The sequence below is a fragment of the Eschrichtius robustus genome, chromosome 5, assembly GCF_028021215.1.
Source record: "Eschrichtius robustus isolate mEscRob2 chromosome 5, mEscRob2.pri, whole genome shotgun sequence".
NCBI classification, from domain to species: Eukaryota; Metazoa; Chordata; class Mammalia; order Artiodactyla; family Eschrichtiidae; genus Eschrichtius; species Eschrichtius robustus.
The window spans coordinates 104651810-104678647 of NC_090828.1; positions in this window are offsets into that span (position 1 = coordinate 104651810).

The window sequence follows — 26838 nt, forward strand, 5'->3', positions numbered from 1 at the left end:
CACCGCGCTGTCTTCGAGGGGAGGCACGGGGAGAGGTAGGGGCACAGAAGCCGTTGGAGAGGAGAACCCACCGCGGAACTCCTTGCACACTGGCTCGCCCCACCCGGAGACCCGCCTGCCCATCGTGGGCCGCATGTCACCCCCCATCCCCCCACCCCCGAGGGCAGGGTGCCTGCTCTTTCAACAGCACAGGGTCTCACATGAAGGAGACCCAGTGGGGACTGTCACCCCCCCCACTCCTGATGCTGTGTTTGGGGAGAATGAACCCCCTTGACTGGGCGATGGGACCCTGTGTGGAAAGAGGTGGCGGCCCCATCCAAGTCGGGGCCTGGCTGAGAGATGGGAACACAGGAGCCAAGTGCAGGGCCTGGAGGCCAGGCCAACAGGAGGGGCACCCCCAGCCTTGGCCGGGCTCTCCAACAGTGACATTGCTGATTTAGGGGACCTGGGACAGGTGACTGAATGTAATGGGAGTCTAAACTGGACCCTGAATGGGGCTGAAAGAAGGTGTGAAGGATGTTACCAAGACAGTGACAGTCATTGGAAGACAAACTCTGTGTCAGGATATCCTGCTCCATCCATTTAAATCCCTGAGATCTGTGACCTTTACGTGGCTACGCAGGATTGTTAGAGCAGCTGCGTGCGGATATATCTGGGGCACAATTCAGTCTGCAACCAACTTGCAAGTGGTTCCAGCAAACACACAGGTGTGCGCACAGGCAGGCACAGCACACACACAAACATATGCATGTGCACAGCACAAATATATTCACACACTAGCATGTGAACACACATGCACGCATATGCCCATGCACACACTAATGTGTGCAAGTGCACATACCTATGCACATGCACAGCATATGTATGCAAACAGGCACATGCACACGCATAGCACACACACAGGGAATAAAGTGAATCCGTAAAGCATTAATTCCTGAACACAAGTGAAGCTGACATGTATTTTTCCCTTTTCTTAGCCTTGATGTTTTTCACAACAAAAAGTTTAAGAAAAAAGTTAATGGCAAATGACTTTTGACTCATAGGACTTTCTGATGTTATTCCACAAATATTAGGACAGGAGAAATGAACGTAGATATTACATGTGTCCACTAATGGATGAATGGGGAAGAAAAACACGGTCCATCAATACAAGGGAATGCTATTCAGCCTAAAAAGGAAGGCAATTCTGACACAGGCTGCAGCAGGGATGAACCATGAGGGCATTATGCTCAGTGATGTAAGCTAGACACAAAAAAACAAACAGTGCTTGATCCACTCATACAAGGCCCCTAGAGCAGTCGGAAACATAGAGACATAAAGTAGGATGTTGAGTGCCAGGGGCTGAGGGAGGGACAATGGGGAGTGAGTGTTTAATGGGGACTGTTTCAATTTTGCAAGATGAAAAAGTTCTGGAGGATGATGGTGGTCAGGATTGCACAACAGTGTGAATTACTTCTTGACCCTGAAATGTGCACTTAAAAATGGTTAAGATAGTAAATTTTATGTTATGTATATCTGACCACAATTTTTAAAACTTTTTTAAAAAACAACAGGAAATAGTCCATGAATACCACAAGATGCACAACTTCACTAACAACAGAGGGATTAAAGCCATAAGAAAACTACTGTGCATACACCTACCAGAATGGCAGACATGAAAGACATAGTATCAAATATCAGCAGGATGTGGAGCAATGGAAAGCCTGGTACGCAACGGGGGGATGCAACCAGTTCTGAAACAATCGGGCCTCAGATAGCGAAGTCCCTGCACAGAGACCCACAGTGCTCCTCCCAGTTGAACACAAACCCACCAGCCCTGCACCAGGACACACGGACATGGACTCGCAGCCACAGGAGCCAAACCTGAAAGAACCTGAAGGCCATCACAGGCGGATGCAGAAATGAACCATGCACGCTCCTATGAAGGAATATTCGACAGCAATGGAGTACATTTTGTTTAAAGGTAGTAAAACTATAAAAATTATTTTTTAAAAAAAACTATATTTACAAGATGAAAGAATCTATAATTCTGGCACCTAGGGATTGTCGAATGCTCCTAAAAATAGATTGCTGCGGAAATGTTTATTATAGGGAAATTGACATATTCTCTAGGAGGGACGGGGTGAATGGGCCTGCTACATTTTCTACATTGAAGACATATACAGGTTTTGATTCTACTTCTGTTAAATCAAGTGGGGCTTCACTGGATTTCTGCTACTGCGGAGATAATCAAATTCTGGGTAGGGGTCAGGAGAAAATTAGTCACAGGTGTTCTTGTGTAATAATTACTGTTGAAAGTGTAAATGATCCATTTATCAGTAAGACTGAGAATAGAATAACTGCTACATTACTTCATATGAGATGATTGTCTGTGCTATTGTTCCTAGAGCTCCAGTGAGTGAGTATTTTGAATGTGAAGTTCATCCGGATCTGAGGATGGAATAAATGGCTAGGTGTGATATGGCTAATATAAATAATATGCCTACATTTATACTAATTAGTAGATAAGATATGGGAAGAGGAATTCATGTTGTGAGAGCCAGGGTTAAGGCTAGCATTGGGGCAATAATATATAAATTGATGATGTTGATGGACATAGTGGTTCTTTAATAAGTAATTTGAATGCCTCAGCAATGGGTTGTAATCATCCATGGGGGCTGATGATTTTTGGCCCTTTCTGGATTTGTATATAGCCTAGGATTTTCCATTTAGTTAATATGAGGAATGCTATGGTGAATTAAATTGGGTAATTTGTGAAAGAATGTTGATTATAAACATATTCTTAGGAAGAAGACTTGAACCAGTGCAGAAAAAGTTTCAGTTTTACATAATTACCAGGCTCTGCCACCGTAACGAACCCTGTTCTACAGTAGGGTATGTATAAATTAATTGAATGTAGATTATATCAAAATTTAGTTTGAAGACATTTTGTAAAGTAAGCCGTATTGCTCTTGTCCTTTCATACTGGAAGAAATCTGCAATGGACAGAAACCAACCAGGATGACTCCAGTCTGAACTCAGATCACGTGAGACTTTAATCGTTGAACAAACAGACAATTAATAGCAGTTATACCGTTGAAATGTCGTGATCCAGCATCAAGGTCATAAACCATATTGCCCATATGAACTCCAGAGTACAATTACACTGTTATCCCTAGTAAAAGTTGTTCCATTGATCAGTGTTTTAGAAGAACAGGTGATAAAGCATCTTGACTAGCTGGCCTAAATTTTAATCACTCAGAAGTGGTTTTATTCTCCAAAAAATAAATGGCGCACGGGCTCAAGACACACCGGCTTCAGTAGTTGTGGCGTGCAGACTCAGTAGTTGTGGCCCACTGGCTTAGTTGTTCCGTGGCACGTGAGATCTTCCCGGACCGGGGATCGAACCGGGTCCCCTGCATTGGCAGGCGAATTCTTAATCACTGCATCACCAGGGAAGTCCCAGAATCGCAGTCTCCCTTTTAATATACCTTAAGCCCAAAGAATCCATGGAAAATGGTTACAGAAAATAAGACACTAAAATATTGTAAGGACTATAACAGAAGCATATAGTACACAGTTCATATAGACACATCCCAAGCACTTACAAAGTATATTAAAAGGTAGGCTGCAATTTTAAAAGAATAAGAAAAATTATACCCACAAACTCCCAATCTTTCCTGAAACGTTGCAATCTGAAACCCTTTGTAGGAAGCAGAAATTCCAGGAGACATTCTACAAATGAAGGACTCCAAACCCTGTGGTTGGATAAGGAATTCTGGAAGGAAGGTATCCTCACCCAAGGAGAGCAGGTTCCTATACTTCTCTAACATCACATCCCTGTACAATTCCCATTGATCCTGGTCCATGCATTCTCACTCCTCTTGACAGAAATCTATGTCCACATTCTGGAATGTCAGCAGTCCCTGAAATTAAAAGTGAACATGCCATGGGGCCACGGGAAGAGTTCATAATATGACCCAAGAAGAAAACAGCAAGTTAAGAGAAGGTTTTAATTTAGAAGAGTGTCTTCAATTATCCACTAATATATATATATATATATATATTTTTTTTACAAAGTAACTTTCTCTACCTTATTTCTAACTACAAGAAAAGAGTATGGCATGTGATCCACAACACCAGTATAGAGACTATACTTGTCTGGAAAAGAAATGATAAAATGATGGTTTCAACACAGGCATATGCATTTTTGAGTGTTTTATTTATATCAAACTGGATAAAATGTGTGTATTTCTCATACAGAAAAGACATGTCGAGGTAGAAATGTACCTTTCAACTATTCATGGGTACACAAGTACACTGGGGAGATTGTAAAAGTGCAGATTGTGATTCAGTAGGTCCGGTGGGCCTGAGTTCTATTTTTTTAACAAGCTCATTTTTAACTAGTGATGCCACAGTCTCTGATTCATTAACCACAACTGTGAATATCAGAGACATAATTAGAAAGGTAAAAATTCATATTTAATTTTGAACTTAAAGTGTTTTATGGATTTTACACCTTTAATAGAATAGTGGGCACAGCAGCAACAATTATTTGTGAATATTTACCATAGACTGTGTATCTTTCTAACTTTTTCGTGTAGGATTCCAGGAAAAAGACCTGGGCTGCGGCCACAGTGGGCGTGGCCCCCAGGCCGGGCCGCCCCTCCAGGACCCCCGACGGGGTCCTGCGCTCCTGGCGGCTCCCTCCCCCGCCGCCCCGCTCCCTCCCGGAAGGCCTCGGGGCAGAGCGGTCCCACCCACTGCGCGCTGAACAGAGCCCGCGTTTCCTCAGGGCTGGAACTCCCGGCTCGGGCGGGGTCTCTTCCCTCCGCCATCACGGAACTGCCCCGGAGCCCGAGGGGAGGGCGACCTCACTGAGGCTGCCGGCTCTGGAGGTGCCCCGGCGGCCGAAGCCGTGACAGACGCGGGGACGGCGGGCCGGGTAAGTGGGCGCCGACCCTCCGCCTGGTCCGGTGCCCGGGCGGCAGCACAAGACCAGCTTCTGAGGGGCAGGGGTTCGCTGCCACCCGCCGCTGCTGTGCAGAAAGAGCGGCCCCCAGCCTCTGGTCCCCGGGAACTTCGGTCCCTCCTCTCGCCCCTGCCCTCGGCCTGGCTCGCGAGGCCTGGTGGGCGTGGGGAGGGGGTCGGCCTGAGCGTCCTGAGGGCAAACGGGGCAAGGGAGGCGCAGGGTCCGGCTGCAGCGTCAGCACCCCTCCTCCCGACTGCGGGGAAAGCGGCTGAAAACTCCTCCCGAGGCGCGCAGGCCCCTTATTCAGTCAAGTCCCTCTGCACTCCTTCCTCCCTGAGTTAAAGTACTGGGGGGAGGGGACAGGGCAGGGGACTGGCGCAGGTAATGGGGAACATCAAAAGGTGATTGTTAACTAAGGAAAACCAGCTCTCCCAAGGTGAGGAATGCAGCGCTTTTCTTTGCTTGGGCTCACTGAAATCCTTCCTTTGATATGCACCTCAGCTCTCTGGGGCCTGCATTCTGTATTTGCATATCCTGAGTGCCTCAGGGCCCGCCGGCTCACATTGGAGGGCTGCAAGTGCTGAAGACTGTGACATCCTTTGTTTACTGATAGGGCAAGAATTATTCCATTTCTCACAGGCTTGAGGGGCAGACATTGAAAAAAAGTCAGAGAATCTCACCCGTCTTGTACTTTGGTTTACATATAGATAATATTTATACTTAACTGTGCTAATAGAGGTTCTCAAGTCCAATCAACTTGTACTACTGCCCTCTATGTATCAATTTCATCAATATCATAAGATAAATGCCTATAGAATTGACTTAATCCATTTAAATAGGATAATGATTTTTAAAGGAAACATAATAGAAATATAACAACAAAACCTTTACCACTAAAGGCTGGGTCTGGAACAACCTAAATAAATGTTCCATTGTTAAAATATTGAAAGATGTAGTCAATAGAAATATCAACAAAAATGACAAATAATAAGGGTAGCAGAATGTTGAAATGTTCTATTTTTATCATTAAAGTGGCAGAAAATCATTTATTAGTAGGCACTGGGGGCAGAAGATGCCTGATTTTATATCTGTGTCATATTTGTGCAGTTGTTTCAACAAGTAACTTAAAGACAAAATGGAAAAACAAGGTTTGTGCCTGAGATCATGTTGATGTGAAACCAGGGATGGCCACCCTGTGCCAGGTGAGTTAAGTTTACCTGGTAGGTAGACCGCAGAGCTCCTGGGAAGCAAGGGTTGGAATTTTTCTGCTGGGTGCCCCTTAGGTTCTGTGACTTGACTGACTGTGAGTCATGTTTCGGGAAAGACCTGATCACAGGAAAAGGGTGGGAATAGAGTGATTTGGGGAGCAGCTAACAACATTCATCACAGCTCACGGCCTGAATGAATTTTAAAGAAACAGGAAAACAAATGCTTCTTATGGAATCAGAGAATGTGAGGTCTGGACAATCCCAGAAAATGAGGAACACCCATCCCATTTTCCAGATGAGAAAACAGAGGTCCAGCAAGGTGAAATTCCTCACCCAAGTTGCACCCGTCTCTCCTCCCCACTACGTGGTTCATGAAAGCAGGACTCTTCCTGTCTTGTTCACTGCTGAACCCCAAAAAGGGCCAGGCATCTAGCAGCTGCTCCAAAAATTTGGGTTGACTGTAGGAACAATGTTATTTCTTTCTTTCTCACTCTTATTCAGGATTGTGTCAAGAACTCTCCAGGTTGCAATGTAATTCGATAAATGTAAATATTAATTGAGTTTTGCTGTGATGAGGACTTAGGCTTTGAAGGTAACAGACTTGGTTCAGATCTTGGTTCTGCCACTCCATAGCTGTTTGGCTTTAGGAAAATTACTAAACCTCTCTGAGACTATTTCCTCGTTCGTAAAGTGGGGATAAATCTATCTGAGCCAGCAGAGCACCTGCATGAGAGATGTGCACTAAATATTGGTCTTTCTCACTCTCCTACGCCATCTCTCTGTTCTTCCCAGAGAAGCTGTACAGAAGGATATAGTACTTTTTTAAAATAGTTAACTAATTAATTAATTAATTTGTTTTTGGCTGCGTTGGGTCTTCGTTGCTATGCACAGGCTTTCTCTAGTTGTGGCAAGCGGGGGCTAGTCTTTGTTGCGGTGCGCGGGCTTCTCATTGTGGTGGCTTCTCTTGCTGCACTTGTTGTGGAGCACCGGTTCTAGGCACGCGGGCTTCAGTAGTTGTGGTCTGCAGGCTCAGTAGTTGTGGCACATGGGCTTAGCTGCTCCGCGGCATGTGGGATCTTCCCTGACCAGGGCTCGAACCCATGTCCCTTGCCTTGGCAGGCAGATTCTTAACCACTGCGCCACCAGGGAAGTCCGATATAGTACTTGCTAAAGAGGGGTTTGAATTTATTTCAGATTGTGTACATTTTTCTTGTAGAAAAGATTATTCCACTATAGAAACATAAACCTGCAAAACCACTCCAAATGCAGTATTCTATGGTTTAGATATTATCAGTCACATTTTACAAGTAATTGGGCAAATGCCAAGGCACTAGGTACTGGGGAGTAAGAAGACTCAAATCTGGGGTGACCCCACCCCAATTTCAAGAGCAGGGTGTGCTTTTCAAATCCATGTTTCATCTGGTCTTTGTTTCTCATCCATCCTCTGTGTCTGCCTTTCTCAAGAAGGCTCAGATCCTCGGCTTTCACACCCTCCCGGCTGGCTGTGCCCCAGCTCCCGGCCTGGAACCTCTGCGTGCCTGGGTGTGCCTGCTCCCCCTGTGCATCACCAGCTTTGCCAGGGAGCTGCTGTATCGTGCACTGCTTGCTGTACCCAGAGTACCTGGACCCTTCTGGTACATGAAGTGCACCCTCCTCACCATGTGTGCAGCCCATCCCCTTACCTTATATCCTGCCTCTAAGCCAGGCTTGGGGGTGACTACAGTGTGCATTCAGCTGTGTGAGGTGCTGGGATCAAAGTGAAGTTCCCAACTTTTGAAGTGTCAGGCTTGAGGGGCACACAGTGATTTAAAGTCGGGTCACCTGATTTAAAGGGGGGACTGATTGATTTAAAGCCAAGGCAGCTGACTTAAAGCCTGCGTCCCTCAGCTGCAGGACGAGACCAACTTTGGCGGTGCACGGGTTCGCTCCAAGCCAGCACTGCTGTTCAGGAAGAGATTCCAGTAGCGCCTTAGTGCAGGGGGACTTGGTCCGTTGTCTTGCCCCTGCCCTCAGAGGGGGGCCACCTGCTCTTCTGGAGAATCAGGGAGGGGGAAGTGCAGAGTCCCGGCTGGAGTTGCGGCACCCCTTGTCTGATGGCAGGGAAAGGGGGACAGGGCTGTGTGGTGTCCTGGGGCTGGACTCACCAGGTCGACTCAGCCTCTCAGCCTCCTAACCTCCCCCCCCACACACACACACTCCACAAGAGTTCCCAATAATATGTAATTGCGCCTTAGGTTCTCGGTCTTGAAACTCATACCCAGGCTCCCAGGTCCCTTGATTCAGCCAATTCCTCTGTGCTCTTTCTTCTATTAGATACAGTCCCAGAGGGAGGGGCTGGGGGATGGGACTGGAGGGATGCCGGCAGCACTGGCCTCAGCTGACTAAAGAGATCCGGGGCCTGCGCTATCACACATGTGCGAGGACCCTTAAGGCGGAATCGAGGGGGCCAGTTAGAGGCAGTCCTTGCTGCCTCAAGTGAGTATGGATCACCGTCGGGTGGGGAGCACGCTGACCCCTGAGAAGTACTGTTAGGAGGATGTGTTCCTCCCTCGGCTTCAAGGACGTGGGTGGGCTTCAGGGCTCCAGTTCCCCTCCAGGCCTCCAGGTCCGACTGCAACGCAGCGGCCTTGCAGACCCGCCTTCCTGTCCCAGAACTTGCCAGGCTCCAGGAAGAATCCAGACTGCAGAGATGGTGCCTGAGGGCTCCAGCTTGAAAAGTGCTGTCCCTGGGGACCCAACAGTGGAGGGAGGAAGGGTGAAGGGAGTGGGGGTGTGGGGTCGGGAGGGGTGGCTGCCCTGGGAGATGTTGAGAGAGAAATATCGCCCCCCCACCCCCCCTGCCCCTGCAACTGACCCATTGATGCCATAGGATCTCAGGGCCTTTTAGTCAGAGATGCCTCTGCTTCTTTACTCCTGTGTTCAAAACTATGCAAAACCAACTCTTCATCCTCTTGCTGCCTTGCCAGGACTTTTAAAGCACTGTTCTTTTGAAGCACTCGTTCCCTAAACCGCAGTTTGGAGCTGTCCCAGCTATTTAAAAGTGTTCTCCTTAAACTGAGACTAAATCCTACTCTTTTGGAAAAACGGCCTTCACTTCATTGGAGATCGTCTTTTCTGCCCATTCCTTCCTTCTACTGCCCTCTTAAGAATCCCTGTGCTCAAAGAGCTTGGTGATTTATTTTTTGCTTGATGTCAAAAAGAAACCTTCCCCATGCACCCCAAAAAGCTTTCCTGGAACATAGGTGTTTCACAACCATGACAGTGTTTTGCAGTTAGTATACACTGGGTAGGCTGCCTAGCAATCCCTCCAAGAGCCAGAGGTGAGCAGACCTTTACTTATTTGATTGGATGCCCTTCAAGTTTAGGAAGGTCCCATTCTTATGACCCAGCAGGTAAGACAGAGCCCTGGATGGCTGTGGCTGTGATTAGATAACTTCTGATGATTTTATTTCCCTTACTGAGCTGCTGCTTCTAGGTTAAATTCGTTTTATTACCTGTCCATTTTTTAAAGAAAGGCTGACAAAGTCACTGTAATAGGTCAGGAGTCTGAACTCAGGGTTGGTCAAAGGTACTCACAGGGAGGAAGGTGGATAAAAATAGGTGGGTAAAATAGGAGGGTTGGCAAGTACAGCCAGGACACCCGTGTTCATCATGCATACTAATAAAGGCCAGAATCTCCTCATTTATCTCTGGTGGGAAGTTCTGATGGTTTCACAGGATCAAACTCAAATCATATTCAAACTAGGGGATTTCCCTGAGCATAAAAGGAAGTATCCGTCCCTAGCAGGAGTCGCTGCAGAGGAATAAAGACGTAGATGTAGAGAACGGACCTGAGGACACAGGGAGGGGGAAGGGTAAGCTGGGATGAAGTGAGAGAGTGGCATGGACATATATACGCTACCAAAGGTGAAATGGATAGCTATTGGGAAGCAGCTGCATATAGCACAGGGAGATCAGCTCAGTGCTTTGTGACCACCTAGAGGGGTGGGATAGGGAAGGTGGGAGGGAGACACAAGAGGGAGAGGATACGGGGATATATGTATATGAATAGTTGATTCACTTTGTTATACAGCAGAAGCTAACACAACAAGGTAAAGCAATTATACTCCAATAAAGATGTTAACAACAACAACAAAAAAAACCCCAAAATCTAAGTCAATCAAGCCAACGGAGACAATGTATGTGTTTACAGTTCAAGAAATCCACAAGGGAATCCTTTATTCTGTAGGCAATGAATGGTCCATTCGAAAAGGAAAAAAAAAAACTTTCTAAAATGTTGTCTTTCCATTTATTGTTCAGAACATCATTTTTATACCTCTGCATTTCTTACTATTCAAAGCCAAGTCACGTGAGTTACAGGGGAAGCAGCTGATGGATTTAAAGTTGGGTCATGTGATTTAAAAACCAGTGGCAGTTGATTCATTTAAATCCCGGTCATATGATATGAGGAGGGGCTGCTAAAAACTGCTTTTTCATCTCTGGCTCAGAATATCATATTTACCTTGGTTTTTCTTATGATTTAGAAAACTTGCGCTGTCTCTCCTTGGAATCATCAGGAGAAAAATACAGTACTTCAGGTTCATTCTTGAAATCAACTTCTCACGGTTAAGGTGTATTGGTTAAAAGATCTTCCTTCTTCAAGAGATTCCAGACCTCTGTAAGACACTTCATTGTAATTGGAGAAAAAAGAAGAATGAATTCAGGCCAGCAGCTGCAGGAGGCCAAGGCAGCCCCCAGGACTAGGGAAGGAGGAGGAGGAAGGGCTGAGAGTTGCCATTAGAGCAGACAACCTCCAGAGGGCGCTGAAGCACCGGCAGAGCCCACCTGCCACTCCCAGTTTGGCACTCCAGGGTCAGATTTGGGTTTGGAGATGGGGTTGCTGTAACCCCAAGGAGGTGAGCAGAGAGGAGGAGTTGATTACTGGTCTCCTCTGACTCTCTGACCCAAATTGCCTGGCTTCACAGGGGGGACAGAGTTTTGCTTTCAGCAAACTAATGGGGCACTTCCAGGCTGGTCGGGTTGCCCAGTGGCCCGACAGCCTGACAGGCTGACTGCGGTGTGACCGCCCTTTGTTTCTCCAGAATCTGTACATCAGGAGGTGCATGGGTGCGGGAGCCCATTCACCGCCCCTCCCCCCAAGGGGGCTGGCACCTTCCCTGGTTGTACCCTATGATCACCAGGTACTTGAAATGAATGCAAGTTTTTTGACTTTACGGAATAGCTCACATAACCGTTTCTTCCTCATAATGTGTGGGATTTACTATAATGGAAAGACATTATAAAGAACAGGTAGAAAACTCACCTGTTGGTCTCCATGTAGGAGTTTATTTTGCATGAATCCCTCCTACATGAGTAGATAGCAGAGGTTTATTTTTGTTCCCGTGTGTGTAGTTGTGGCAGAGGATGTAGGTATGGTGATTTGAAGCCCTCAAAGAAATATTCTCAGAACTCTCAAGATTTCTCTTGATCGGAACCGAAAGAGACCTGGAAAAGGAGGAAAAGAAAAGGAGGAGGGAGAACGAATGACAGTTTCTCAGTAAATTCACCTTCCTGGTTGATTGTTCTGTCTTCTCATTTCTTTTAACTTCTATGTATGTCTAATGGAATAATGTAGAAAGGCTGATTTTTATGCTTTAAAAGATTTTACATCACAAAGAAACTAGAAGTGGCTAACAGAACTTATTCAAATCAATTTTACATAGAGACTTTGATATTAAATTTGTATACTAAAATGGGTTTATCCCAATCTTCTCTTTCTTTTTGAGTGAATATTTGTAACATATTTTTGTAGATAATAATTTATCGTAGATATACAAAATTGTGAGAATGGGTACCATTTTTTACCACTTAAATGATTTCTTTTAAATGAATAGATTGTACACTTTAAATGCCAATGTTGTGTCTTACGTGTTGTTTTTTAATTCCTTGATTTCCAAAACTTGTGTTTATTTAATTGATTTCTATCTAATAATCTGTGTCTCCCCTTTATTGTTTCTTACTTTATATTTTATTGATCTGTAGTTAATTTACATTATTATATTTGTTTCAGAGGTACAGCATAGTGATCCATAAATGTTTAGGTTCTTCTCCATTTATAGTTATTATAAAAGAGTGGCTATATTCCCCATGCTATACAGTACATCACTGTAGATTATTGATTTTATACATAGTGGATTGTACCTCAAAATCTCCTACCACTATTTTGCTCCTCCACCCTATCTCTCCCTGCTGGTAACCACTAGTCTGTTCTTTAATCTGTGAGTCTGTTTTTTTGTTGTTGTTGTGTTCAATTTGTTTAGATGCCACGTGTAACTGATAACACACCATGCTTGTTTTCTCATAACATGCCATGCTTTTTTTCTCATAACATGCCATGCTTGTTTTCTCTGCGGCTTATTTTACTAAGCATAATACCCTCCAAATCCATCCATGTTCTTGCAAATGGCAAAATTTCATTTTTTGCTGAAGTCATCATAAAAAATCTTTTTTATCCACTAAGCTATTGATGAACATTTAGTTTGACTCTATATCTTGGCTATGGCAAATAACACTGTTATGAACATTGGTGTGCAGTTATTTTTTTTTTTTGAAATAGTGTTTTTGTTTTCTTCTGATATACCCAACAGTGAAATTGCTGGATATTATGGTAGTTCTATTTTTAGTTTTTTGTGGAACCTCCATTCTGCTTTCCACAGTAGCTGTACTACTTCACATTCACATCAAGAGTGTACAAGAGTTTCCCTTTCTCCACATCCTCACTAACCTTTGTTATTTGTGATCTTTTTGATGACAGCCATTCTGACAAGACTGAGGTGATATATCTCATAGTTTTGATTTGCATTTTACTGCCGATTAGCTATGTTTAGCATCTTTGTGAGTTCTGGCTGTCTATATGTAGTTTTTCCTTGGAAAAAATGTCTATTTAGGTCTTCTCATTTTTTTAAAAAAGATTTTGGGTGTTTTTTTGATATTGAGTTGTATGTGCTGTTTCTGTAGTTTAGATATGAACCCTTTCTTGGTCATGTTTTTTGATGTTAACTTCTTATCATGTGCAGATATTGTCTCTGCCTCAGCAGGTTGTCTTTTCATTTTGTCTTTGGTTTCCTTTGCTGTGCAAAATCTTTTAAGTTTAGTGAAGTCCCATTTGTTTATTTTTGCTTTTGTTTCATTTGCCTTAGTAGACTGAACCTAAAACTGTTGCTATCATTTATGTTGAAGAATGTTCTATATTTTCCTCTAAGGGTCTTATGGTTTCTGGCCCTACATTTAGGTCTTTATTCAGTTTGGCATTTATTTTATATATGGTGTGCTAAAATAATCTAATTTTATTCTTTTCCATGTAGCTGACCAGTTTTCCCCGTACCACTTATTGAAGAGACAGTTTTTTCCCCACATTGCCTGCTTTGTCATAAATCAATTAAATATAAGTGTGTGGGCTTATTTCTGGGATCTCTATTCTATTCCAGTGATCTTTGTGTCTGTTTTTGCTCTGGTACCTTTCTCTTTGATTACTGTCGCTTTGCAGTATAGTCTGAAGTCAAGGTGCGTGATGCCTCCAGCTGTGTTCTTTCTCAAGATTGTTTGGCTATTTGGGGTCTTTGTGTTTCTATACAAATTTTAAAATTACTTTTTCAAGTTCTGTGGAAATGCTTTGGTATTCTGATAGGGATTGCATTAAATCTGTAGATTGTCTTTGGTAGTATGGTTATTTTAACAGTATTAATTCTTCCAGTCCATGCACATGCTATATTTTTCCACCTTTTTGTGTTGTCTTCAACTTCTTTCACCAATGGCTGATAGATTTCTGAGCACATGTCTTTTACCTGCTTAGGTGTGTTTATTCCTAGGTATCTTGTTCTTTTTGATGTCATTGCATATGGTATAGTTTTCTTAATTTTTCTTTCTGACAGCTTTGAGTTTTGTTTTTTCTTCTTTTTCTAATTCCTTCAGGTGTAATGTTAGGTTGTTTATTTGATATTTTTCTTGATTCCTAAGAATAAGCTTGTATCACTATAACTTCCTCCTGTGAACTGTGTTGGCTCTGTCCCATAGATTTTGGACCATTGTGTGTTCATTTTCATTTGTCTTGGGTAATTTTAGAATCCCTCTTTAATTTCTTCAGTGTTCCTTTCTTCCCCTTTTATTCCTTTCATCTGTGATGTGAGGACTATCTTTAATATTATGTTTGGATTTCTTTCAGTTTTGTGTGTGTGTGTGAGAGAGAGATTATTTAAGTTGCTGTGCTCTTAATTTCACATGGACACTAACAACCCTGCATTGTTACTCTGCTCCCCCACAGTTACTGAATTTGACCTTATATTTTACATCTACTTGTTTTGTGTGTCCCTTAACTTCTTATTGTGAATATAGATGATTTTATTACTGTTTTTTTTTTTCATCCTTCCTATTAGCTGTGTCCATGGTTGATTTACTACCTTTGTTGAATATTTGCCTTAACCAATGAGGTTTTTCCTTTAGTAAGTTTCCTTTCCTAATTTTTATGTTTCAATCGTGACCTTTTCTTTTTCACTTAGAAAAGCCCCTTAAAGATTTCTCAGAAAGCTGGTTTGGCGATGCTGAGCTCTTTTAGTTTTGCTTCTCTGTAAAACTTTAGATCTCACCATCAAATCTGAAGGAGAGCCTTGCTGGGTAGAGTATTTTTGCTTATAGGCTTTTCCCTTTCATGACTTTAAATATACCATGCCACTCCCTTCTGGCATGCAGAGGTTATCGTGAAAAGTCAGCAGATAACTTTAGGCAATTTCCCATGTTTGTAACTTGTTGCTTTTCCTTTGCTCCTTTTAATAGTGTCTTTTTATCTTAATTTTTTTTTCCATTTTAATTACAATGAGTCTTGGTGTGGTCCTCTTTGGGTTGATCCTGTTTTGGCCTTACTGTGTTTACTGGACTTGGATGTCTGTTTTCTTTCCCAGGTTAGGGAAGTTTCCAACTCTTATGTCTTCAGGGATGTTCTACACTGCTTTCTCTTTCCTTTTTGCTTCTGGGACCAGTATACTGCAAATATTAGTACACTTGATGTTGTTTCACAAGTCTGTTCAACTTTCCTCATTTCATTTTAATCTATTGTTTTACCGTTCATCTTCAGTGATTGCCAGTACTCTGTCCTTCAGTTTTCTGATTCATTCCTCTGTATCATTTAGTGTACAGTAGTTTTCTTTAATGTATTTTTCATTTCAGTTATTGTATTCCTCATCTCTGTTTTGTTGTTCTTTAATGGTCTAACTCTTTTAAAAAAAATTCTAACTTCTTGCTCTGGTCGTCCATTCTTCTCCTGAGTTCTTTGATCATCTTTACAGTCATTACCTTGAACCCTTTGTTGAGGAGATTGGCTATCTCCACCTCACTTAGATCTTCTTCTGAATTCTTATCTTGGTCCTTCATTTGGATCGTGTTTCTCTGACACCTCATTTTTCTTAACTTCCTGTTTTCATTGCTATGTGTGTAGTAGGTTCGTTACATTTCCTGACCTTGGGGAAGTGGCCTTTTGTAAGAGCTGTCCTATGGGTCCCAGCAGGCCCCTCTCCCCTGGTCACTAGAGCTATATATTCTAGGTGTACCCCCTATGTGGGCTGCTTGGGCTCTTCTGCTGTGGTGGGTAGTCTGGTAGGCTTGGCTGCCCCCAGACTGCTTGTTTGCCAGGCTCTGCCTTGTATGGAGGCTGTCTGTGCTGCTTGGTGAGACTAAATCATAAGGAAGCTGGCTGCACAACTCTGGGGGACACCAAATCTGGTGCTGGTTCACTTATGGGTAGAATTGCAGTCCAGGTGATATCAGGGCTAGTGCCCAGTCACTGGTTCTGGGGCTATGCTGGCTACTGGGAGGAAGAGACAGGTTCTGCGTTCTGGCTGCAGGGCCCAGGAGCCACAGAGTTGGTGTTGGATCACTGTTCCTGACACAGCTCTCTGCAGGGTCGGGGGTATCCCTAACCTTGTGTTGGCATTCTGATGGGCAGGGACAGGACCCAGCTGAGTCCATGGCTGTTTCTGGCCTTCAATTAAGTGGCCTGGTTACACAGGCTGCTGGGCTGTGGTATTCCTGGAGCTGGTGTGTGCCTGTTGGTGTATGAGGCTGATCCCACTGCTAGAGCAGGTTTGCTGTTAGGTAGGTCCAAGCTCGATCCAGTCCCTGTGCAGTTATCACCTGCCGATGGTGAGGCTGACTCCAAGGCCAGAGCAGGCTCACTTGTCCGAGGGGCCAGGGACTCTGGGACTGGTACCTGTCCACTGAGGTGTGAAGGCTGGTCCTGGGGCTTTTGGTGGCTGGACCCATGTCCAGGGGCAGCTGTGCACTGAGAGGATCCGAAGGCAGCCTGTTTGCTGGTGGATGGGGCTATGCCCCTGCTCAGTTAGTTGCTTGGCCTGCAGCATCCTAGTACTTGTGTCTATAGTCTGGTGGAAATGGGTGGGGCTCGGTCCTGAGCCTGATAAGCTATAGGGAGGATTCTGAAATTACACTTGCTGGTACCAGCGTCCACGAGATAGAAGGAGCTCTCGTGAATGGCTCCTGCCAGTGTCTCTGTCCCTGAGGCTGTGCTGTAGTTGCCTCTTGCCTCTCTGGGAGACTCTCCAAGATCAGGAGGTAGGTGTGACCCGGGATCCTTTCAAATGACTGCTTCTGTTCTGATTCTCAGATCATGTGGGATTTTGTGAGCATCTTTTAAGAGTGGAATCTCTATTTCCCACAACCCTCTGGCTCTCTGGAAAATAAGCACTACTGGTCTTCAAAGCCCAACTTTCTAGGAACTCTTCTTTCCAGAACAGGATCCCTGGGCTTGGGAGCCTGATGTTGGCTTCATACCCCTTGCTACCTGGGAGCACCTCTGAAATTGTAATTATTCTCCCATTTGTGGGCCACCCACTTGGTGGTATGGGTCTTGACAATATTGAGATTTTGCCCTTCCTTTCTGTCTTGTCGAGGTGCCTTCCTTATATCTTTAGCTGTAAAACATCTTTTATGGTAGGTCCCGGCCTTTATCATCAATTGCTGTTCTGTAAAGAGTTGTGACTTTGGTGTGCCCATGAGAGGCATCAAGCTCTGGGTCTTTGAATGCTACCATGTTGGACAATCTCTCTACTTCATTCTTAAATCATATTATTTAAGTTTTCTTAGTATCTTATTTGATTAGCGACAGTTTGAAATTTATTATCACTCATGTTTACTTCGCCTGTTTAAAAAAATTGAATAGTGCATTCATTCAGTTTGAAATGAAGGTAGTGACCTGTGAATTTCCATACCTCAAAAATCAAGGATAGGACAAAAGCCTTTTCTACTTGTGTTACCCTCAAACTCTGCACCCCACCCCAGCCTGGGGATTAACCTCTTGCACCCATGCTCACCTTCTGTTTTAGGACCGTTAACCATCATTGCATCTGTATGTGTGTTGACAAAGTGAACTCTAGTCTTTGCAGTTTTTGTGTTTTGTTTTTTGGTTTAGGGAACAGTCCTACTATGAATGTACATTTACTGCTCTACTGAAGTTCATATATAAACCTGTCAAGCACATTACCGGAATTGGAATTGCTTGTATATACACTTTGATAAATTTTAGAGACAATGGTAGAACAGAAGTAAATTGTATTTCAAATGCCACAATATTCTCACACCATGAAAACCCTTCCCTTTTTAATATATTTGTGTGTAGTTTATCTTTATGCCCATACTATATTTCCAAGAGATGGGTAAGTGTTATGTTTCTTGCTGGCACATTTACCGTATTGTTCAAAGTCAGGCGTTTAGTGGTTTTAGCATGATCCTATTTCCATGAACTCGCAAATGCAAGATCTTCTCTCACACTGTCTTTTACTCCCTGCTGTTTTATATTGCCCTCCTAATTCTCATTCCTGGTCTTTCTTTATGTTCTTCATCAACCTGGATAGGTTATACTATTTTCTCCCTTATTCAAGACCAATAGAATAGACTAGAAAACCCAGAAATAAACCCTGATATATGGCCAAATGATTTTTGACAAATTGCCAAGATTTTTCACGGTAGAAAGGATAGTATTTTCAACACATGGTGCTGAGAAGTTGTGTGGTCAACATGCAAAAGAAGGAAGATGGACCCTTACCTAACATCATATGCAAAAATTAATGAAAACGTATCAAGAAACTAAATGTAAGACCTAATAAAATAAAATGTCTTAGAAGAAGATACAGGACAAGAGCTTCATGATATTGGATTTGGCAGTGTTTCCCTCAATATGAAACGAAGGAACAACAAAGGTTCAGCTAACAAAAAAATAAACAATTTGCAGTACATAAGTTAAAAAAACTGAGAATTTTGTCAAAAGCTTTTTCTGCATCTATTGAGATGATCATATGGTTTTCTTCTTCAGTTTGTTAATATGGTGTATCACATTGATTGATTTGCGTATATTGAAGAATCCTTGCATCCCTGGGATAAATCCCACTTGATCATGGTGTATGATCCTTTTAATGTGTTGTTGGATTCTGTTTGCCAGTATTTTGTTGAGGATTTTTGCATCTATATTCATCAGTGATATCGGTCTGTAATTTTCTTTCTTTGTAGTGTCTTTGTCCGGTTTTGGTATCAGGGTGATGGTGGCCTCATAGAATGAGTTTGGGAGTGTTCCTTCCTGTGCAATTTTTTGGAAGAGTTTGAGAAGGATAGGTGTTATCTCTTCTCTAAATGTTTGATAGAATTCACCTGTGAAGCCATCTGGTCCTGGACTTTTGTTTGTTGGAAAATTTTTAATCACAGTTTCAATTTCATTGCTTGTGATTGGTCTGTTCATATTTTCTGTTTCTTCCTGGGTCAGTCTTGGAAGGTTATACCTTTCTCAGAATTTGTCCATTTCTTCCAAGTTGTCCATTTTATTGGCATAAAGTTGCTTGTAGTAGTCTCTTAGGATGCTTCGTATTTCTGCGGTGTCTGTTGTAACTTCTCCCTTTTCATTTCTGATTATATTGATTTGAGTCCTCTCCCTATTTTTCTTGATGAGTCTGGCTAATGGCTTATCAATTTTGTTTATCTTCTCAAAGAACCAGCTTTTAGTTTTATTGATCTTTGCTATTGTTTTCTTTGTTTCTATTTCATTTATTTCTGCTCTGATCTTTATGATTTATTATCTTCTGCTAACTTTGGGTTTTGTTTGTTCTTCTTTCTCTAGTTTCTTTAGGTGTAAGGTTAGATTGTTTACTTGAGATTTTTCTTGTTTCTTTAGGTAGGCTTTTATAGCTATAAACTTCCCTCTTAGAACTGCTTTCGCTGCATCCCATAGGCTTTGGGTCGTCGTGTATTTATTGTCATTTGTTTCTAGGTATTTTTTTATTTCCTCTTTGATTTCGTCAGTGATCTCTTGGTTATTTAGTAACGTATTGTTTAGGCTCCATGTGTTTGTCTTTTTTTACGTTTTTTTTCCCTGTAATTCATTTCTAATCTCATAGCGTTGTGGTCAGAAAAGATGCTTGATATGATTTCAATTTTCTTAAATTTACTGAGGCTTGATTTGTGACCCAAGATGTGATCTATCCTGGAGAATGTTCCGTGTGCACTTGAGAAGAACGTGTAATCTGCTGTTTTTGGATGGAATGTCCTATATATATCAATTAAATCTATCTGGTCTATTGTGTCATTTAAAACTTCTGTTTCCTTATTTATTTTCATTTTGGATGATTTGTCCATTGGTGTAAGTGAGGTGTTAAAGTCCCCCACTATGATTGTGTTACTGTCAATTTCCTCTTTTATAGCTGTTAGCAGTTGCCTTATGTATTGAGGTGCTCCTGTGTTGGGTGCATATATATTTATAATTGTTATATCTTCTTCTTGGATTGATCCCTTGATCATTATGTAGTGTCCTTCCTTGTCTCTTGTAACATTCTTTATTTTAAAGTCTATTTTATCTGATATGAGTATAGCTACTCCAGCTTTCTTTTGATTTCCATTTGCATGGAATATCTTTTTCCATCCCCTCACTTTCAGTCTGTATGTGTCCCTAGGTCTAAAGTGGGTCTCTTGTAGACAGCATATATATGGGTCTTGTTTTTGTATCCATTCAGCCAGTCTATGTCTTTTGGATGGGGCATTTAATCCATTCACGTTTAAGGTAATTATCGATATGTATGTTCCTATGACCATTTTCTTAATTGTTTTGGGTTTGTTTTTGTAGGTCCTTTTCTTCTCTTGTGTTTCCCATTTAGAGAAGTTTCTTTAGCATTTGTTGTAGAGCTGGTTTGGTGGTGCTGAATTCTCTTAGCTTTTGCTTGTCTCTAAAGCTTTTGATTTCTCCATCAAATCTAAATGAGATCCTTGCCAGGTAGAGTAATCTTGGTTGTAGGTTCTTCCCTTTCATCACTTTAAGTATATCATGCCACTCCCTTCTGGCTTGCAGAGTTTCTGCTGAGAAATCAGCTGTTAACCTTATGGGAGTTCCCTTGTATGTTATTTGTCGTTTTTCCCATGCTGCTTTCAATAATTTTTCTTTGTCTTTAATTTTTGCCACATTGATTACTATGTGTCTCGGCGTGTTTCTCCTTGGGTTTATCCTGTATGGGACTCTCTGCGCTTCCTGGACTTGGGTGGCTATTTCCTTTCCCATGTTAGGGAAGTTTTCGACTATAATATCTTCAAATATTTTCTCTGGTCCTTTCTCTCTCTCTTCTCCTTCTGGGACCCCTATAATGCGAATGTTGTTGCGTTTAATGTTGTCCCAGAGGTCTCTTAGGCTGTCTTCATTTCTTTTCATTCTTTTTTCTTTAGTCTGTTCCACAGCAGTGAATTCCACCATTCTGTCTTCCAGGTCACTTATCCGTTCTTCTGCCTCAGTTATTCTGCTATTGATTCCTTCTAGTGTAGTTTTCATTTCAGTTATTGTATTGGTCATCTCTGTTTGTTTGTTCTTTAATTCTTCTAGGTCTTTGTTAATCATTTCTTGCATCTTCTCAATCTTTGCCTCCATTCTTATTCCGAGGTCCTGGATCATCTTCACTATCATTATTCTGAATTCTTTTTCAGGTAGACTGCCTATTTCCTCTACATTTGTTTGGTCTGGTGGGTTTTTACCTTGCTCCTTCATCTGCTGTGTGTTTCTGTGTCTTCTCATTTGGCTTTGGGGACTGTGTTTGGGGTCTCCTTTTCAGAGGCTGCAAATTCGTATTTCCCGTTGTTTTTGGTGTCTGCCCCCAGTGGTTAAGGTTGGTTCAGTGGGTTGTGTAGGCTTTCTGATGGAGGGGACTGGTGCCTGTGTTCTGGTGGGTGTGTCTGGATCTTGTCTTTCTGGTGGACAGATCCGCATCTGGTGGGGTGTTTTGGGGTGTCTGTGACCTTATTGTGATCTTCGGCAGCCTCTCTGCTGATGGGTGGGCCTGCATTCCTGTCTTGCTAGTTGTTTGGCATGGGATGTCCAGCACTGGATCTTGCTGGTCTCTGAGTGGAGCTGGGTCTTAGCGTTGAGACGGATATCTCAGGGAGAGCTTTCGCCATTTGATATTACAAGGTGCCGGAGGTCTCTGGTAGACCAATGTCCTGAACTCGGCTCTCTCACCTCAGAGGCACAGGCTTGACACCCGGCTGGAGCACCAAGACCCTGTCAGCCACACAGCTGGGGGTGAGAGCAAGAGGTAGCTTTGGTACATCTCAAAGACCACCAATGAGGTTCACTGACCATTTTCTCTCCAGAAGTGAAGAAAACAAAATTCAGACTTTGGCTAGTCAGCCACTTTGGTAGCCAGCCTCCAAGATGGACCTAATTATCCCCTAATTATCTCCCAGTCTTCATGTACCAGTGTGGCTCCTCGCACTTGAAAAGGGTTGACTGTTTAACTAATAAGAAATTGCAGAAATGACAAAGTGCAGCTTCCAAAGTTGTAAAAGACATTGCAGCTTCTGCTTTGGTTTCTGCTAGATCACTCATCCTGGGGTAAGCCAGCTGCCATGTCATGAGGACACTCAAGCAGCCCTAAGGAGAGATCCATGTGGCAAGGAACTGAGGCCTCTTACCTACAGCCACGTGAGTGAGTCATCTCAGAAGTCAAAAGATTTAATTTTTTTTATTTTTGGTTGTGTTGGGTCTTCGTTGCTGTGCAGGGTTTCTACAGTTGTTACCAGAGAAGCAGGGGTTACTCATCGTTGTGGTGCACAGGCTTCTCCTTGCGGTGGTTTCTCTTGTTGTGGAGTACGGGCTCTAGGTGCATGGGCTTCAGTAGTTGTGTCATGCAGGCTCAATAGTTGTTGGTTGCAGGCTCTAGAGCACAGGCTCAGTAGTTGTGGCACACGGGCTTAGTTGCTCTGCGGCATGTGGGATCTTCCCAGACCAGGGATGGATCCACTGTTCCCTGCATTCGCAGGCAAATTCTTACCCACTGTGCCACCAGGGAAGTCCAGTGTGCTCTTTTTTAAACCTAGTCTGTTTTCATTATTTTCTATCTTAATGATTCTGTATTAAAGAAAAAAAAATAATACTCCTTTCTACCCCTCCTCTTTGTGGATTATATATGAAGAAGTATGTCTTATTTATTAACCTCAAATTTTCACCTTACTTTTAAGAAGTAATCACAATGTCAAGTATTTAATACTTTTCACTTCCACCTTGAAAAGCATGGATATTAAAGTGCTAATAAAATTACCTTCCCTGGTCTATCTTTTTTAGTTTTTGTTATGTATAAAAAACAATGAAAAACATGCATGGTTTGTAAGGAAATGACAAATTTCAGAAAATTCAGCATCTGAATATACTCTAAACATAGCTTCTAGATAAAGACACAGAAAATTGCCAGATACTCAGAGGCCCCCTGGTCCCATTCTAGTGACTCCCCTTAAGGTTTAATATTGTTCTGGTATCTAACAAAAAGATAACTTTACCTGTATTTTGTATTTTATATAAATGTTATGGCACAGTAAAATCACTTTTGGATTGGGCTTTTTTATTTTATGTTGTTTGTGAATATGCCTGTATGGTTGCCTGTTGTTGTGATCATGCATTGCCACTGTTGCATAGGATTCCATGGTGTAAATATTTAACTATTAATTAATTTATTCCAATGTGTATTACAATATGAGTGATTTTCAGTTTGTGTCTATTGAGAACAGCACTGGTATATAAATTCTAGAACTTGAGCTTTGGTGGTGTGTGTATAAATTATTGTTCAGTATACACGTAGTAGTAAAATTTTCGAGTCATAGCTTTCTTGTGTTTATCTTTTTAGATATTTCTAAATATTTTCAAAACATTTGTATGATTTTTCATCTTCAGCAGCAGTGAATGAGATTCAAGGATTATACACATTCTTGTCACACTTGATAATACCTGTCATTTTCATTTGAACTTTCCGGTTGGTGAATGATAATTCCAGGTATCACGCTTTTGCATTTAATTGACTACTAAGAAGCCAAGCATCTTTTGATATGTTTACTTAACATTCTGTACTCTCTTTTTTGAAATATCTTTTGGTATATTTCCCCCATTTTGCTATTCCATTATCTTCTTATTGAAGACTTCCTTTTTTTTAACATCTGAAGACTTCTTATTTAGGAGTTTTTAATACATGCTTGATATGAGTTCTTCTCTCTTTCTGTCTCTCCTTCTCTTTCTTTAGATGAGTGTCAGTTTTTAATGTTAATAACATCTAATTTGTTATTTTCCTCTTTATTTATTTAGTCTTATTTCTATTTATTTAAGTACTCTTCTTACCTGTAGCAGAACACATTATTTATTCTAAACCTCAAATATGTTTTCGTTTCTTCAATAAATGTAATCATTAAGCTTTAAATTTAAGTTAACTTTCTAAACTAAATATGTTGTATCATAGTGAGTATTAATTTTTCTATGACAGCTGAAAGGTTACATTTATTCAGAAAATGTTGTATCAGCTTTCTTTTCATTTGCTCCTACTTCTCATTCATTCACAGTGGTAAACATCACTTCATCCATGGATCTGACTTTTCTCTGATTTCTCATGGTCATTCTCACTAATTCGTCTTGCCTCCTGAAACCTTTAGCAATCCCATTATTCCACAGAAGCAAAAACCTTCCTTGGGCCTTTTTCCTCAGAAGACTGATTATTCCCACATTTTAAATGGGAGATTGCAATAAGTTAGGAGAAAATGCCACAAGGGTCTCTCATTTTTTTTTCACATCCTGTATCAGCCTCTGCTTGCACTCTCGGTTCAAAGATTTTTGTGCAACACATTGACGGAAGATGCCAGTTGTTTCTCTCCTTGGGGAAAAGACAGATTAATTACCTAACAAATAAAATAAAGAGAGTGTTTTGCTCTTTTCAAATGTTGGACAGGATTGCTTGCATCCTAATTTAAATTTTTCAGGTGACTGAAGCTTAAGATTCCTAAGCTTTAATCCATACTTGCACCATGCACAGCACCCAACAGGAGAGCTTTACATAACCCCATGAGACACTTGTGTGCAAGTGGAACAGATAAAAATATAAAACTATTGCTGTCTTTTTGTGTCATAAAAATGATTTTTTGTCTCATTTAAAATATTTTTTTTCTAAAATCCAAAAACGTGTCAGGCTAAAATATTGTTATTTCAAATATGGTAAGATCGAAGACCCTTCAAATTTCTTTCCAGTTTTGTTGATGATGGGATGCCGTCAGAGATATGACTTCATTAAACACAATAGGTAAGATTCCTTCATAGGCCTGATTGGGGAATATGAAAATAATCCCCAGAAAAAACTGGACATTTTCTAGTTCTCAAATGTTGGTTAAGATGGTAGAAAGGGCCCTTCATTGTCCTATATGTTAATGCAGATCAATTGTGAGAGGTGGGGATAAAACAAGCAGCCTAAATATCCTTTATGTTTGTTGTACTACTAGTAGAAAGAGGAAGGGTCAACATGTCACCATGGTTGATATAGCAAATAAGCTGCTTGAAACTACACAGAAATGTACCTGCTTGTATTTTCTGTGCAGTTACCCACTCTTTTGGTGTGCCCTGATACCTCCCTCAACTTATGTACCAACTCCAGCAGCATTAAGCAGAAATCCAAAGAAGTCTATTCTTTGGAATTATGAGGAAGGGAAGAGTCAAACATTTTATAACATGCTCTATACAAGGATACACGTCACCATCCTTATCTATGTCATGCCATGCATGGAGGGTCAGTAGGTTCAGGGGATTCTGGAAGCACCAAGTTCTGTGGGGTTAATCACAGTTGCATTCATGGGCAGTAAAAGAGAAGGGCCTTATCTTGGTCACTTTCTCAATGCTAGTAGCTACAAAAAGAAGAGGATAGCAGACATCTTAGGGAGAAGAGCCAACATTAAATGAAATGTCCTAATTACTCTAGGCGACCTCTCATGATGGCCTCCCATAGCTCCTCAAATCCCTACATACTTGCACAAGGGATAGTGTAATATTACTGGAGTGTCTGACTGAAGATTAACATTATTTTTGTTGAAAAAAATAAAAATAGGTTCAAGTGATAGGGTTTGAAAAGTGTTCACAGTGCGAGGGAAACTATTGTAACAATGTGGACAGAACCCTTTGGATGGATTCTTCATGTTTGTTTTTTTTTTTTTTTGCTGCTTCAGAATCTGTAGTAGCGATTGGTGTGTTCCATGATACATCCCCACTTCTTATAAGTTTTAGATGGAATACCGCATTAGGAAGAAGTGCACGAAAGGAAGATTAGTGAGTCAAACTCCTCTACCCTCTGTCAGCAGTGGGTGCAACGGGATTTAGACCAAGTGCTTTCATCCATTGATTTGCAAAGTTTTCACTATATGAATGATGTTTTGTTTGTTTGCAGGTCAGGAGCCTTGGTCTCAATATCCCTGTTTAAAAAGTGTTATCACGTGTCTACCAGAAAGAATTGCTGATGATACTGGAAAAAACTGAGAGTTATCCTTAACAACTAAGGGTTTTGTAGCAACATGGATGGACCTAGAGATTGTTATACTGAGTGAAGCAAGTCAGACACAGAAAGACAGATATCATATGATATGGCTTATATGAGGAATCTAAAAAAGAAAAAAAAACGTACAAATGAACTTATTTACACAACAGAAATGGAATCATGGATATAGAAAACAAACTTATGGTTACCAGGGGATAAGTGGGGAAGGGATAAATTGGGAGATTAGGACTGACTTATACACACTACTCTATATAAAATAGATAAGTATTGATAAAGACCTGCTTTGTAGCACAGGGAACTCTACTCAATGGTCTGTACTGGCGTATACGGAAAAAGAATCTTATAAAAAAAAACAAGGGTTTTGGGATTATATAATAAATATAAATGTGCAAACCTTTAACATGAAAGGAAAAATCAGTTAACTCTGTGGTCCCTGTTATGGTGTAAATGTTTTGTACCTCTAATTTTAAAATTTTGAAACCCAGCTCCCATGTGGATGGTATTAGGAGGTGGGGCTTTTGGGAGGTGATTAGGTCATGAGGCCAGAGACCTCAAACATGAGATTAGTGACCTAATAAATGTAGCACACAAAAGATCTTATGCCCATTCCATGATTTCATTGCCGAGCGAGAAGACCCAGATTATGAACCAGAAATTGGTCCCTCGCCAGACACTAAGTCAGCTGGCAACTTGTTCTTTTTTTAAAAAATTAATTAGATAATTAATTAATTAATTTTTTGGCTGTGTTGGGTCTTTGGTGCAGTGCGCGGGCTTCTCACTGAGTGGCTTCTCTTGTTGCGGAGCACGGGCTCTAGGCGTGCAG